Raw genomic sequence first — 14,210 nt, 5'->3', positions numbered from 1 at the left:
GCACACATCTGATCTGAAAAAGGTTTTTTAGTAAGTTAGGTGAATATAAAATATCAGGACAAATACTATGCTGAGCAAAGATCTTGGAAGCAATGATTTAGAGCTGACCAAAGGACCACAATTCTGTTTCACAGCAACTTTTGAGGTTTCAAAATTATTTACATTCTGTATTGGAACAAAACCAAACTGTTTAAATATTTTCATAAACATGGAATTGTCTGTTCAGAAAGGGTGTGTGTATGTGTGAAGAATTTTTAGGTAAGTGAATTATGGAATAAATCAAATAAGTTACACATGAACCAATCAGGCTTCGTTGCTGGAATGCATTAAATCAGAAACTCCTAAAACCAGAGAGTAGAGAGGCTTTAGATTCTTTGCTTGGTACTTTTTTGATATACCATTCCTGAATATACCAACTGAAATTACCATTGATTTAAAAAGAAGTAGAATACAAGTGAGGCCAAAATGTAATTTTCATTTTGTTATAACTCAATATTGTCGCTCTAAACATTCAGAAATCATGAGGAGGGCTTAAAAATAAGATTAAAAATGATTTTTGGGTTTATTTTTCTGTTTTATGGTTGAGCTTATAGGGTATACTCAAGTCATATTTTCAGTTTTTTCTCTGCAATCATCAGGGTTGGGAAAAAAAGTAAATGAAAGTTTTGATTCTCACATAATTAGTTGACTCCCAGAGCTGGGGCTTTAAGGAAGCACCAAATGTTGTGAAACGTGTGATAAAATTGTGAGAGTTGGCAACATTATAACTTAATGAATAAATATTAATATTTACATGGTGTCAAGTTAGCACAACAGATGAAACCCCAGGGGTTTCTGTTAGAACACTGTGAAGTATTCAACATAAATAAAAGATAGGGATTTCTGCAGATTTCAAACTCATTCCGACATATGGCAAAAGTGTGGTCTGCCTACTCAAAGCACTCTTTGGCAGAGAATGGTCATCCAATCTGAAAATATTTGCACACAATATGCTGATAACCTGATTGTCGCGACCAGGTGTGTGTGTGGCGATGTCAGACCTACTGGTCAGAGCAGCAGTTGGGCTAAGTCAGGGTCCAAGAGAGGCCAGAGGGCAAGCGAGGAGTCAGGTGTCAGTAGGCAGGCAGGGTCAGGTTAGTGGGAGGTCCAAGAGAGGCCAGAGGATAAACCAGGAAGCACGCGGGGGTCGGAAGCTGGAGTATCTCTCACACAGGGTCTGAAGCAAGAAAGGTGGGTAGTATGTACTGTTGCTCATACAACTCCTTGTCATGGCTTCCTGGCTTAAGTATTGGTGCCAGCCAATCAGTGGGCTATGAGGAACTGCCACTCAGAGCCTGCTGGATGGTATGTCCTACTGGATGGTGCTTCCTGCTGGGCCCAGCCTAATAGGGTCTTTCTAGAAGAGTCTAGTCTGGACACATCAGTAGCCCAGAATGATTATGGTCCTGGGTTCTAGCCCTGTGGGTTTTTACCCAGGTACATTTTGAATGCTTTCATGTAGCTTTTATCCCCAAATAACACCATTTCACGTGCATCACAAAAATGAATCTCCTAGGAAAATAAATAGATTAAAAGAGAAGTGACTGCTGGAAGAGCATGTAAAAAAGTTTTTTCCTTTAGAGAAGCATTTAAGAGTTTTTTGCCTCAATATGTCATCAAACCAAATGTAGATCAAAAGTGATTCAAATACCCCAGAAGATTGAATTCACATGAAGCTAAATTATCCAACATCATACTAAAAATTATATATAACTACATCTTAGGCCAATCATGATTGTTTGCATTAAAATAATGTCCTGCTGTTTCATGTTTTTTTCATTAAAACGTGACTGTTCATTGTGCTCCATATCCGTACGTCACTTTACAAAATGAGTTTTTTCAAAGACAGAATCCAAGATTCAGTCCACATTTTTACCACTGAACCCGAAAAATTTGAAAGCATAGTCATAAACTTCCTAAATATTTCAAGGCGGCATAGACAATGACAGAACTATGGGGGCGAAGGACCCCTAACTGTGAATGGCTTCTGTGATTTCCATATCAAATGTCAGAAGCAATCAGTGTCCTGGACATGACTTTGGAATTTGTAAAGAGGTCGATGCTGCACTTATAGAAATAGCTGCTGTGCTAGTTAAATTCCACATCTGGATTGTAATGTCACACTCTGTCTTGCACTGCACACTTCCATTTAGAACAGTGTGTGACTTTATAAGCAGGGTGGTTACTGTGACATTTCCTCCTAAAAGATTAATTTAAAACACTATGTACATGCTCCATAGGTCCACTTATTTTATGGATTATAGCAATGATTTATTTGTGACAGTGCTAGAAGGGGGAATGCTATGCAAAACTCTCAGAGCTGTGGACTGAAGTGAATAATATGTCATACTATTTAAACATCTGCTAATGCAAACCACAGAGAATATATAGAGGAAAGAAATTCGTAGACGGCTGAACATTTAGAAGCAGAAACCAGCTAGTTTGGAGTGAGAAGGGGTTGGCAGATTTCTTTTCTCATCTTCTACTTCCACCCAGGTGGACAGTTAAATTATTGGTCTATAGCTCCATTTAGAAAAGACACAGTCATAGGGTATCTTATGAATAATTAGTGTACATAAAATGGAATTCATCTGTAATCTTTTCTGAAGATGACCAATGATGCACCCATTGCCTACATACGTAAATACTGAAGTATCAGCATATTGACTTTTTAGGGCGCAGTTTCTGTCCCTCTTATGTTGCAGCTACATATCCCCCAAGCTGGTAGGAGATAGGGTAGCTTATCAGCTGCTGGTGGAATTATGGGAAGGAAAAATGTCTGTTGACTGAGAATCTGAATCCACAAGGATTAACTGTTGGCTCCTGGCTCTGCTTAGTAATTGCAGGAGAAGCCGCAGGTCCTGTGACAGTTTCTTTTGCTGCACTCAGAGTTGCAGTCATGGGCCTAGATCCTTCTTGTGCTGTTGCTATTTGCTATTAATATTTATTATTTCATAGTACATTTTAATTAAAGTTTGCTACAATCATGATTACAACTAGCGCTGGTCAAAAAATGATAAAAAAAATTCAGAAAAATAATTGAAGTTGTTCCCATTTTGCAGAGCTTGAAATGCAATGATTTTCCACATTTTTTAATTTCAGATTTTTGAAATTTTTAATTTTGAGGCGTTTCCCCTCTTTCTCCTCTTTTACCATTGCATGCAGTAAAATGAGTAATGTCCAGGTTGGTGGGTTCCCCCTTTCCCACCTTCTCCCTTTGTGTAACTTATTAAAAATAGATGAAGTTTTGAAAAATTAGAGTGGAAAAAGGAAAACAAAAGTGGGACTCTCCCTGTCCTCCAAAAGCTTTTCTTTGTTCTGCCGAATTTAATAGCAAAAAGGGAAAGAGGACGAGAAATGGGGGGGGGAACAAATTTGTAGTTTTATCTTTGAATTTTTGGTTTTGGTGACAAGGCCAGACCTTTTCATGAAAGTTGTTTTTGATTTTGAAAAGCTGCCAGGTTTTCAATGAAATGTTTTGCCCCGCTCTAATTACAGTAGTATCTACTCCTGCCTGTTGGAGATTACACAGGATTTTAGGCTGTAATAGTCTGAGAACTCTTACTCTAAACCAGCAAAGTATTTAACCATGTGATTAGTCTAATAGGACTACGCACCCGATTAAAGTTAAGTACGTGCTTAAGTGCTTTACTGGAATGGGGCCAGATGACTTAACATTTTGTAGGATCCAGCTGTTACTCTGCTCAGATGTGATGTAAATGTCATGGAAAATTGTCCCTTTTTCACGAGGAGAGAAGGGACAATAATTTCCTTTCCCTAGTTCTTCCCAGTTTTGGCTTTTGGTCCCTGAATTTACACTCTTTCCAAACCCATCTCTCCTTGTACTTTCCCTCTAAACGTAAAACTAACTGCAAAACATATGCTCGTTTGTTTTTGACTGTGCACAGGTGAAAGCATTTCTCTCTCCAGCTGTGTAGAACCCAAATGTCACTCAGTAACTTGATTTTATTTCTAATTGATATTCCAAAATGGCTTTTCCACAAGACTCTTTCTTAAAAAGGAATAGTTGGAATAAAAAAAGCACTCATGTCTTTTCTATTAGGAACATTTTTTTCACAATTGACTTTACAGCATGTGTGTTACTTTCCTGGAGCTCTGATAGGTTGCCTAGGTGTTTAAAATGTGATAATGCTGGTCTGCATTTACAGGGGCTCATAAGAAGGATCCAGGAACAGATAAACATGACTGGGGATTTCTATCCCCTTAGCCAGCCATTCTGAAAGCAGGAGTATTAAACAATAGTTTCAGTGTGTTTTAACAATAAAACAATTCCTGGACAACTGGCCTTCAGCTCTGCTTAGCCTGCAGTAAATTTTGGATACAGAAGATCCAAGCAATTTTGGCTTCCTTGTTAGGTGGAACACTGCAATCTATTATTATTCAGTAATCAAGTTTTCTGATAGGAAAGATTGTGATGGAAACAGTGATTATGTTGTCATGCTGTATTTAAAAAGCTCAGAGTTTTTGTTTGCAAGATTCCATTGGGGAGTGTTTGCTCATCCTTGGCCAATTAGGTAGGGTCTATGTTTTCAGTAAAACTTGCTTGCTCTCTTTGCCATATCCTTGCCTCATCATCTGGGAAGGTGCAACTGCAAACCATTATTTTATACTTCCATGACTTCATGATAGATGTTTGGCACATGATATGAAAACAATAAATTTAAAGCTTTTTAAATTTAAAAGCATTTTGCTTTTCTTAATCTTTGGTCGTTAGAACTACAGCAAAGTTTCTGAGGTTTTGGAGGATTTCTCCTCCTTTATACTACTAGTTGTGCTTTACATTTGAAGCCAAAAATTTCAAATGTGAGTGCCAGCTAGAGGTTCTGAACTGATTTCAGTGGGAGATAGGGGTGCTTATTGCCTGTGAAAATCATTTGCTGTAGGCTTCAAAGGGCTTTGAATCAGGCCCACACTATCGATTTAGGTGCCTAAATTTAGATACCCATGTCTGTACCTTAAATAACTTGCCCAACACAATTAGGAAGTCTGAGAATAGAGCTCAGGTCTACTGATTCCAGTCTTGTGCCTTAACTACATGACCAACCTTCTCTCTTTTTTTTTTTTTATGTAGAGGACCAAATACAATCTTTATACCCATTGCTCCATTGACTTCAAGTAGTTTTATATATGAGAAACCACAATTTGTCCAAGTATGTGTATTGTATTTTCTTGTTAAAGGTATAAATGTATTTGCTGTGGAGTACATGCATGTTTCCCAAGATGGGCCAGTACAAGAGACAGCAATAAAAATGTAAAAGTATTATTAACAGCTTGAAATATTTGGCTCTATTTGATTGTCCAGCAGCTCATTTAGAGAAGCTCTTTAAGCTGGGAGGAATTTTATACTAACGTTTGGAGCGTTTGCCTTCTTTAAAATTAGTCGAAAGCACTGTGGGGAGGTATAGGGTAGAAATAGTAAAAGAATGGGATTCTTCATATAAACATATGCCCCATATTCTAAAGGACATCTTTACAATCCACAACCCTGCTCTTGATTAATATGTGAAACTCCTAGGGATAATCCCATCAACACTGGTAGGGGCTACTCTAGGGCTCCACTCGCCTTACATGGAAATGGAGGACCCATTCCTGCCTGATCCAAATCTCCCCGTGAATTTAATGTGAAACTTTGACAAGTCAGGAATGCAGGTGGTGGCAGCAGTGGCGTGTGTGTGTGTGGGGTGTACACACCACCACCTAACACTCTCATGAAAGAAAAATTACCTCACAGGCAAGACCAATTCCTGACCTTCATTATCTCTTGATTCAGAAGAGATCCCAAGCTTCTCCTCATCTTTCCATACTTACTGGTTGTACAGAAAAAACTGCACATTTCCAGCTGTTTCTTTTCCTCAGTCCTTTGATCATCATTGCCACCTGCTCTTCCAGGAACACAGGCCCAGGGTGAGAGCTCAATACTGATCAGAGGAACCCACTTCACTCTGTTGAACATAAGAGAGAGCTGTTCTGCTCAGAGTGTGGCTGCCCACTCTGGTGTTGTGTTCTAGGGAGATCAGGGAGTGATGATAGTAAGAGGGATTGATGGAAAGAAGCAGGCCAGTTGTGTGAAGTGCTCCCAGGTTGCCAGCCATCAGTGAGGTGAAAGGGAAAAAGAACAACAGGGAATATGGGAAGGAAGTGTCAAAAGGACAGAAAAACAAAGGGCAGGAGAAAGAGGAAGATGAAAAGAAGGGATAGCAATATAGCAGAATGAACAAGCTGAACAAACAGGAGAGAACCGAATTGGGGATGGGTAGGGATCAAATTTGAAGAGAGAGTACTACAATGGAAAACTGAAAAAGAGCTCAAGCCCCTTTGGTATGTAAAACAATATTATATTTTGGTCACACAGAAAAAGAGAGACTAAATTTAAAGGGAGAAAAGACAAAAATGTGGAGAGGGTGGAAACTGAAGATGGAGTTGGAATAAGAGCAATGTAGAAGGGAATAAAGAAATTTAACCAGGGGAATAAACAGGAAAGGATGCCAGTGACTTATAAGGGTAGCTGCTGATATTTATTTATTTATTTATTTATTATAATTCCCTGGAAGGCACCCTATAACCCCACATTTTGGGGAGCAGAGAGGGCAGAGTATTGCCAATGTGGGGAATTGGAGTCTTATTGCTTTGTTGTGTTGCTGTTTCCAAAAAAGCTAAGGGAATTCAGAAAAGAGGGAGATGAAAAGTTGGCTGCAATTTCTACCAGTTGGCCATCGGTCAATCTGGAGTGAGGCAGCTTGTTCTGCCAGTCAGAATGCTGGTAGTCAGCCAGCAAATTACCAAGCAAGCTATCCAGATGCCAGATGGAATAAGGTAAAGGAAACAATCATGTTGCTGGTATTTAATATGTGATACATTTGACTATTTTAGATATATTACATTAATATTGCTGTCCATAAATTGGGAGCAGCTGTAGTTGGCATCTAGGATATTTTATAGTCGAATAGTTAGATGTTGGCAATTTCTGTGGTAAAATATTTGTTCGGTATTATTTTTACTCATCTTCAGGGTTTTTCCTCCTGGTTAGCTATGCCTCCATCATAATTACATGTGACTGTCATCATGTGACTGTCACTTGATCATGTCTGTTACTTTCAACTTTAAAAAGGATGTTGACAAATGGGAAAGGGTTCAGAAAAGAGTAACAATAATGATTTGAAGTCTGCAATACCTGATGTACAGTGAGAGACTAAAGAAGATCAATCTATCTATTTTAACTAAGAGAAGGTTAAAAAGTAACTTTAGCATGGCCTATAAGTACCTACATTGGGAGAATATATAAAGTATAAAGTCAGAGAGCCCCTTTCAAACTTCTTAAAAACAGTTTCTTGCAAAATGCAGCTTATTTATTCTTTCCACCTTAGAAAGCCCAGTATATGCCCACGACACTCAACTGCTTTTAATTTCTATTTTTTGTAAAATGTGCCAATTAAAACAACAACAAAACAAAAAAGCCAAAAAAGAAATTAAAAACACCACAGCACCCAACACCACAGTCAATCACTGCAAACCACAACTATTTCCAGGGCACGATTTCCTAGACCTCTCACTGATTTTTCATTTCTCTGTGCCCATGACTGTTCTGGTTTGTGATGGTGAAACATAAATGGGCACATAATAGTTTTCATGAAATCAGTCCCCATCCTCTTTTCCTCCACTGTTCTGAAGCACTTCAGTGTATTTGTTAATAGGTAGATGACTATGCTATCTGAATATGAGTAGGTAAAGGTATTTTTGAGAGTTCACAATTTTTTTCTGTCTAAAATGAAGAGGAAAAACTCAAAATCTCAAATATTTTCATGAACTGTAAATTTGGAAAAAAATTCAGGTCAATCAAAATGTTCCGTTTCAATAATTTCAAAACGATTTGTTTGTATTTCAACTGTTTTTCTTTTTAATTTTTTTTAGTCTAATGAAAAATCTTTTGAATCAGAAAACTGTTTTTTTTTCATTTTGTAATTATTTTTCATCATTTTTTGAGCTAAGAGGTTCACTGAAACAGAACTTGTTTAGCAAACAGTTTCAGTTCTGAAGAATTGGCTTTTTTGACAAAAAAATGTTTTGTCAAAAACTCCCTGACCAGCTCTGTATTTGAGAGCATTGAGATGCCAAATTTCCTGGGTGTCAGCCTATGGTCTTTTATTTCATCATCATTTCATAAATGCTCACTTTTAATGCACTGGGTATAGTCTCATTCACTTGTGAGAACTAACAAGCTCAGAGTTGTCTGGGAAACTCCTCAATCCCCAGCTTTTAAGATAATAGGCACAAGTGAATCTGTTTTGTGCTGAACTAAATTAGTGTGAGGATCCAGTAGAAAGGGCGAAGAGGAGGATGACCCACAGCTTGTTGCTCTACGCTTCGCCTTGTTGGGAAGGAGTGTGAAGAAAAATAAAGTAGCATTTGCCCAACCATCTCTCATTGGAGGGATGTGTGTAATATTTCCATCCCCAAGTATTTAAAATCATGAGTCAGGCCTGCAAAACCCTGAGATTTAAAATAATAATAATAAATTTGGTGTTCTTTTTAATGATTTTTGAGCACTTAATTTTTTTTCAGGCTTTTCTCTGCAACTGTATGATCTAGAAATTCACTTTTTACTTTAAGAAAGAAAGCTGAACTTCTTAAGTAATGACCTGATTCCAGGAGTTGCAGCATTAAGAAACCATTAAATACCAGAGACGTGAAATAAAATGTTGAGAGGTTTCAGAGTAACAGCCGTGTTAGTCTGTATTCGCAAAAAGAAAAGGAGTACTTGTGGCACCTTAGAGACTAACCAATTTATTTGAGCATAAGCTTTCGTGAGCTACAGCTCACTTCATCGGATACATACTGTGGAAACTGCAGAAGACATTATATACACGGAGACCATGAAACAATACCTCCTCCCACCCCACTCTCCTGCTGGTAATAGCTTATCCAAAGTGACCACTCTCCTTACAATGTGCATGATAATCAAGGTGGGCCATTTCCAGCACAAATCCAGGTTTTCTCACCCCCCCCCCCACACAAACTCACTCTCCTGCTGGCAATACCTCATCCAAACTGACCACTCTCCTTACAATGTGTATGATAATCAAGGTGGGCCATTTCCAGCATAAATCCAAGTTTAACCAGAACGTCGGGGGGGGGGGAGGGGGGTAGGAAAAAACAAGGGGAAATATTGAGAGTTGGCAACACCTAACATCTCCCTGGGATCTCTGGTTGCTGGTGAAACCTGATTCCCCACTTACTATTGATGTGTTTAAGAGTGAAGGATTTGTAGCCTGTCTCTTGCCCTTCATCTTTGGGTGACATGCAGTGCCCTCTTGCATGTTCTAATTTTTTGTGTGGGAGGAAGGTAGAGGTAGAAAGTAAGCCTGCCATCCAAGGAATCCTAATCTCAAGGAAAATTCTCCTGAAGGAAGAACCTCATTGCATCAGACAACATGGAAACTGCAGAATTATTTATTGTATTCCCACTAAGTGTTTTGCACAGAGAAGTTCAGTGTACATGTCTCAGGGGAAACTCCACCCCAGAGTTGAATGGGAAAAAATAATTGTAACTAACTAATGGTTTTAAGGGGGGATAATACAATGGAAACAGGATTTAATTCTGCTTTGGCTGAACTCAGTAGCAAAATTCCGATGGACTTCAGTTGGATCTGGAGCTTTGCCCTGAAAGAGAAACACCAGAGGAATGGGCACAGCCTGAGGGAAGAAAGAGTATCAAACAGAGGAAAAATAGGAAAAGCAGGACAGAGAACAGTAGAGAACAAATGCAAGAAACTCAATAAAGGGTTTGGAAAATGCTTCTCATAGGAAGGAAAACTTGTATTTTAAAATATTGTTCACATTACACATATATTGGCAGAATTTCTTATTCCTCCAGCACTAATGGGAACACAAGCTTATGTCCAGGATCTCTGTAAATAAGAGATTGAGTCTTTTCAGGATCTCCCTCCTTTACTCCCTGCTGCTTTTCTTTTTTGAAATTCCCACATATCCTTCCATACTGTATTACTATTCCACTCCTTCAATCTGTGGTAATAAGTCCTTCTGGCTTCTTCTGGGCTACTTTAGAGTTCTCAAATGATAGCTAGAGCTTTGTACATAGTTCTTTTCATCTTCAAAATCCTTTCCAGACATTAATTCATCCTCATTACACTCATGTCAAGTAGGTAAGTTAGTATAATGATGTATTTTACAGACAGGAAATCAGAGGCAGAAAGGTTAAGTGAGTTGTGCAGGCTCAAAGACAGTAAGTATCAGAGCTGGGATTAGAACTCATTGGTATCCAATTCCCCCACCTGCATTCAGGTCGCTAGACTGTCCTCATGTCACTAGACCCTTCCTCATCTAATGTTTAAAAGTTATTGTGAACAGTTACTCCCAAAATTAATTTTTCTTTCACTTTTAAATTCTCAATTGGTTTTAAACAAGTATGAATAGGCTTATGAGTAATTTGGCAAGATTTTAAAAACTTTTCATTAAAGACAACCTTATTCACTCAAAGGGTTTTCTGGGAGTTCTCCCAGCTCTATTGAGACCATTTAAAGATTCTCCTGTAATATAAAGGATCACGTAATTCTTATATTATGCATCTTGCAATAGCACAAGTAATGCATTACATTAAGTTTAATACTCCCTCCAGAAATCTCATGGGGAAATAAGGTAACAGTTACAAAAGATATACACTGAACTACATTTTAAGTAATCTACATGCATTTTAAGTTAAGATCAGTAAATTCAGGTCTAATAAATGAAAAACTAGGCTGGGTTATGAATAGTTCATAGATTTACTGTAGTCTACTGTTCTGTACAATTGAGGTCAACATTATACCGGAGAGACCTTCACTGACCTTCATACATAGAATGAAAATTCCTACCGGACAATGCATTGGGCAGTAGCATTCTTGTTTCATTTTGTATTTTTAGTCTCACACTTCGTATTTGAATATATTTTAAGAGTTTGTCATGGCTTGACCAAAGATTGTGATGGACACTCTTTTATACCACGTAGATTAATCTAAACAAATAATTAACGTCGAACCACTTGCAGATCCTCAGTAAATGAGTGTTGGACACACACAAATGCTTGCTGATTAATCACATCCATTGTTCCAAGACATCCTTTTTATTCCTAGCCAAGAAGTGCTTATGTTAGTAGTACCAATGCAGATTTTGTCTTACACAACAGAAGGAAAGACCACCACAATGCTAGTAGGGTTTTAGAAGATTTATTTTCTTTCTATGCATGCTTCAGATTTTACATATTTTAAGATTCTATTGCTTGGAAAGAGTGCTCTGTAAAGCCTTTCCCCTTCTCCCCTTAGAAAACAGTCTTTGTGGGTGAAAAAGCCTCTCTGCAACATCAAACAGCCCTTCAACCTCAGCACCCTCACTCCCCTGACTTTAAATGTAGCCTTGAATTTCTGCCAGCTGCATACCCAGCCCTCATAGAGCAGTCTACAGGGGAATTATCTTTCTGCCTTCACTTGGAAGGAGTGAGGAAATAATCGTGGGCAGCTGAGGAAATTTCATATTTTGAGTTCTAACATTTAATTCAATCTCCTCTTTGCTCACTTGGCCTGATAGCTGATCCACCAAGAACTGCTCATGTAAGATATTTTGTAACTCTCTGTGGTTACAAGGAATCAAAACTGTATCTCAAGAGGCTCAAACTGAAGGTGGTTTATTCTATAAACTTCTCTAGGTCTCCAAATCAAACAACAACAAAAAACTCTGGACTTACATACGATAGTTTTGCTGGATCAGTAAAAAGGGTTTGGAGTGAGGAAGCTGTTTTCCTTTCAGGATGTGGGGGAGTTGAGTCATGGGGTGTGAGGGCAAAACAATTCCATGATAGAGGCTATTAAGGAAAGTTCATCTTAATGGAGGGAGACAATTCTAAATTGAACAGATATGTTGATAATAATGGTGCTAGATGAACTCTACATAGACAATAATGCGCTTGAAATATTGGTTTTTTTCCTGTTTGAAAATTATCTGTAAATAATTTTTTATTTTAATTTGTTTGTTGTTCAAAGTGGTTCAACAAACACTTTATGTGAACATATTTCTGCCTGTGGGTTACTGGTGAATTATTTGCCATGGTCCAAATTCTCTCCATTTAAATGAACAGAAATAAGTGAGTGGAGAGTTTGCCCCTGTATCTTCAACTGTTTAGCTATTAATTAATTGATATTTGTGGTTTGTGAATGACATCCCCTGTAGGACACATGCTATGATTTCTGTGCTGACTCACAGGATGAGAATTCAAGATAGCCACCCTAGCACTTTTGGTGAGAATTTTCCCGTGAACACATTTGCACAAATATTCAGAAACCTTTTGCTTCCCACAAACATTCTGGTGGGGGAAGAAAAAAGTTTACGAACTATTTCTAGAATGTGGCAAATACTCTTGACATGAATTTGCTTTCTGAATTATTCATCCACTTCTACTTATCTATTTTGCATGTGGAGGTTGAGGAAAAGGAAAATCTTAGAATAATAGAAATGGAGGGCTGGAAGGGGCCTTGAGAGGTCATGAAGTCCAGCCTGGTGCACTGAAGTAGTAAACCTAGATGATCCCTGATAGGTGTTTGTCCAACCTGTCCTTAAAAACCTCCAATGAGGGGGGAATTCCACAGCCTTCCTTGGAAGGCTCTGCCAAAACTTAACTACTCTTATAGTTAGAAAGTTTTTCCTAGTATCTAACCTAAATCTCTCTTGCTGCAGATTAAGTCCATTACTTCTTGTCCTACTTTCAGTGGACATGGAGAACAATTGATCACTGTCCTCTCTGTAACAGCCTTTAACATATTTGAAGACTGTTCTTGGGTCCCCCCAAAGTCTTCTTTTCTCAAGACTAATTATGCCCAGTTTTTTTAACTTTTCCACATAGGTCAAATTTCCTAAATCCTTTATCATATTTTTTGCACTCGTCTGGACTCTCTCCACTTTGTCCCCGTCTTTCCTAAAGTGTGACACCCAGAACTGGACACAGTATTTCAGCTGAGGCCTCACCAGTGCTGAGTAGAGTGGAATAATTGTCTCTGTCTTACTTACAATACTTCTATTTATACGCCCCAAAGGATATTAGCCTTTTTCACAATTGCATCACATTGTTAACTCTTATTTATTTTTTGATTCATTGTGATACCCTGATCCTTTTCAGCAATACTACCACCTACCTGTTGTTCCCCTTTTTGTAGTCAATTTTTCCTTCCTAAGTGTAGTACTTGGCACTTGTCTTTACTAAATTTAATCTTGTTGATTTCAGACCAATTGAATGATTGTGTTCTTTTGAAAAAGATACATTGATCGTCAATCCTGAGGTGAACGATGTTTCTCTTTCGGTTGTCAACTGCCACTGTTGACAAGGTTTGTGCAAAGAAGGTCTGCAACATCCTTTGCTTTTAGTAAGGAGGGTACATTTTAAACAAATGTACAGAGTATCCAAATATATTGAAGCGATGAGTCACTTCTGGAACTCCCAAGTGTGTTTAGGGAGTATACACACACCTCAGTTCTATCAGGAACCTCCTGGGGAGCAGACCCTTTGGTCCTGTGTACATTTGTATTAGCTCTGGTATTTGCTCCAGATGAATAATGCTCTGCAGTCGAGGGGTGCAGCCACCATCCTCAGCTTGTTAAGACAGAGCTGAATTTGGACACTCATGTTGTAGCAGCTGCTTGAATTATACACCCACCTCCAGTTTGTATGTGCAAGCACACACGGCTCTGCTAGGCCTTTGAGATGCCATTATTGTTAAATCTGACTGGAGAGCTGTGACAGATTAAACCAATTTATTATATCTCCAGCTGACATCTCATTTTCAGACAGGACACAATATGCAGCACCAACTCAAAGGTCTCTTTGTATTCAGGGGAAGAATTCCACTCCTGTGGAATGGGGTGTGACACCACAGCTGATCTCATGACAGCCCCTTGCTATGGCAGCTCATGCACTCCTGGACAAGAATGCTACTGTCACTTTACCATGTGTAGACAATCGGTGCCTCCAAGCAGCTGAAAACTATGTTCTTATAGAATGGAGCCATTGGTTGGAAAGAGTCTAACACTCACTAAGTTCAGTGAATTTGCCTCTTTGTCCACTTGATTGTGGATCCTCACTCAGGATCAACAGGTTATTCTCTGGCTTGTCC

This window comes from Lepidochelys kempii, chromosome 4, assembly GCF_965140285.1.
Source record: "Lepidochelys kempii isolate rLepKem1 chromosome 4, rLepKem1.hap1, whole genome shotgun sequence".
NCBI classification, from domain to species: Eukaryota; Metazoa; Chordata; order Testudines; family Cheloniidae; genus Lepidochelys; species Lepidochelys kempii.
Note: the sequence above shows the minus strand (reverse complement) of the source record.